This window comes from Haliotis rubra, unplaced genomic scaffold (genome assembly GCF_003918875.1).
Source record: "Haliotis rubra isolate DU_JTF1 unplaced genomic scaffold, ASM391887v1 Scf129, whole genome shotgun sequence".
NCBI classification, from domain to species: Eukaryota; Metazoa; Mollusca; class Gastropoda; order Lepetellida; family Haliotidae; genus Haliotis; species Haliotis rubra.
Genome location: NW_025765214.1, coordinates 1,796,522 through 1,799,953, shown reverse-complemented (window position 1 = coordinate 1,799,953; position 3,432 = coordinate 1,796,522).

Sequence of the window (3,432 nt, the reverse complement as noted above, 5' to 3'; positions counted from 1 at the left end):
ACCCTGGAATGTCCTCAAAAGGGAAAGATGAATGAAAGAATGTATGTTACAAATCTACATTTCCTTAAACAAAACAGAATCCACATCTCTCTGGTAATAGGTCTATCTTTACATGCAGCACTTTCCAGTTCCTTAGAACACATAAACACCAATAAAAGAATATGTTTAGGGAGACACTTGACTGGCATAAAACATTTGTACATCACACATGGTAAAATAGCTTTGCAACGGCATGAACAGTTATTACACCATAAACATGAAAGCCTCTGGTTTTATCATATATTATACATGCAGATACATTGCTTATGTTAATACGCCCACACCTTTATACCATATTTCTCTTGGGAATCTGTCATTTACTTCTGGGTTGGTGGCTGGGATTGAGAACTGGGCCGGTAAAGTCCTTCGAGATCAAGGTACAACTGACATGCATCCTGTACATCCCATATTGAACCCAGCTTCCTTGATTACTATGAAATCCAACTCAATATTCTGTTACTCTTTACTGTGCTAAATATATCAGCTGAACACGAATATATAATTTTATAAAATGTTATGAATGAATTGTAACACTGGAAGAAAAGGCAAGAAAGAGTTATCTCCCTTATACCAGTAGCTCTTTACAAAGTAATCAACACTGCTCAGAAGAAGAACGCATCCAAATTTTAAAATAACCAGCGAACACATTCTACAAAAACTACAATAATTATTTAGTAATTAAACATCAAAATATACTTGATGTCAAGTTCAAGACATCAAGCTATTCAGCAATTTCTATCTGGGATGAGATTCATGAAGAAAATGGATACATATTTAGGAAGGGTTAATGAAAGGACATTTGAAGGTTTGAGAAGCAGAACAACCCAAGGGAGACTTAGGTTGTTTTGACATAATAATACCCCACTAATACCCCATGTTGAGATATACATTGTCGTGAAATGTCACTTTGATACATTAATATTTTGCAGAATTACAGCACGTTGAATATGCATGATTTATGCAAAAAAGACATTAACTTCAGACCAGTTTCTTGTCTCTCCAGAAAACCAACAAAAAGGGACTTGGGTCATTTTGCTTGTCAACCCTTCCTTTGTGGATGTTCTACCATTCCAGCCACCACTGCCCCATACTAAACGACAGTACCTGACAAAGGCCTCATCTTTACACAGTACAGTTACTACAGCATCACCGCTACAGACAGACTAAACAGCTCTACATAAGGCAGCCTTAAGGAATAAGCACTTGATGTTAACAATTCTTACTGGACATCACAGATTTCATAAGGAACATGTCACCCCTACCTATGTGTACTGATATATTGTACATCAATACCATAACATTGCACCCAAGGTTAACACTGAAGAAATATAATCTACTTACAGATCATGCTTGTAAACTTTCCTAGATACTACAGTTTGCCCATCCTCGATAATCTCCAGGGTATATGTTACGATCACTCTCCACTATACCCTGGATGCATCCATGGCTTGGGGCGATGATTTTATTACCTATTACCCTGGAGATTATCGAGGATGCAGTTTGCCACGTGTACCCCTAACTCTCATAAAATATATTTGTTTATTTGCTTGTTTTTTTGTACAAATATATTTGCTTAATGTGGGATACTTTTATTTTTTACAGAAACATTTGTCAAAATATTTAACCATTACATCAACAATGATAAACATTTTAAATAATCTGTGACAGCCAGTCTGTCGGCACCAATCTGAAAGTCTTCAAATGTATGATCACACGCTTGCTCTGAACTATCTTCAGAAAACAAGTAAAGCCTTTATACTTAACAGCTAATGTAGGTGCCACCAGCTGTAAGTGTGGTAATCCAGCACTGACGGACATCATCTTGTCAAAAGACTAGAACTCACAAGGAAAGGGGAATTCCTCTCGAACTTGTAATGACAAGTTTAGAGAGTTCATATAACAGAAGAGGATTTGCTTTGGTTTCCATTTAATGCCTACATACACCAACTGCTTAGATATAAGGCTAAAATGTGCCTTAAAGGCCAACTGTAGAGGTATTTAAGACATGCCTTTCTTATATTTGACCATAACTGACTGACTGAGTTTGGTTTTACGCCGCTTTTAGCAATATTCCAGCAACATCACGGCGGGGGACACCAGAAATGGGCTTCACACATTGTACCCATGTGGGGATTTGAACCCAGGTCTTCGGCGTGATGAGCCAACACTTTGACCACTAGGCTACCCCACCGCCCCATTCGACCATAAGATATGGCAAAAAATTCATCTTGGTCATGAATAAGTTCCAGCGATACCTTTCATAAAACCTTTGAAAATAGTTCTGTATATATGAAATATATACTTCAAGTAGTTCAGAAAATGCCCTTGTCACACCTTGTATAGAACAAGTATATATGGATGACAACTTCTTTTATTCTAGAGCACGACATTTCGATACAGGTTCTTGTATCGTTTTCAAGTATCATTTTCATTCATACTTGAAAACAATACAAGAACCTGTGTCGAAATGTCGTGCTCTAGAATAACATCCATATATACTTGTTCTATCTGACTTCCAACTTCTATAATGCCACTCAAAGAAGTCACACCTTGTAATTTATGAGAATACACAGGTATTTTCACACAATAAAATACTGCACAGTAGCATGTATCAGCACAATCAAAACGTTTCCAAACAGCATGACTAAGTTCCTGTGCAGATGAGAAAACAATCTCAACATTGTTTGAAAACCTTGCTGCTCTCAGAAATTCACTCATTAAATCCCCTACCTCAGCCAACAGATTCTGAATGTATTGAAAAAACATGATATTTATAGACACTCTGCTATTATTTTACACCTTACACAGCCATATTGATTGTGATTACTAAGTAATTGCTATCAAACAGTTGAATAACTGTGCTATTATCCGTCAAACATGCAGTTACTTCAACACACCACAAATGAAGCTGTATCAGTTGTAATGGAGACAGTTGACATGGTTAGGACGCAGCTCCTGGAAGTACTTCCTATAGCCTCACATGCAGGAGAACTGCAGCTGGTGTGACTCACTGCTACACTACACCTACACCACCATAGAGAGGTTTGAGCAGGTAACCTACATCTCTCATATATGAAGGCAAAGCTTTAGAATAATCAACTTGTTGACAAATCCCAGACTGGAACCTATCTATCAACACGATTCTTAGATTACTCTCTCACAGATATAACAAGGCAAAACTTTAGAATAATAATCAACTTAACAAATTACGGAAAACTTTCTCTCTGTAACATGATTCTTATATAAATCTCTCTCAAAGATGTATCAAGGCAAAACTTTAGAACATTTAACTTGTTGACAAATCCCAGACTGGAACCTATCTCTCCAGAACATGATTCTTACTTGCAGTTGTATACTTCACTTGTTGACAAATAATATCCTGGAACCGATCTC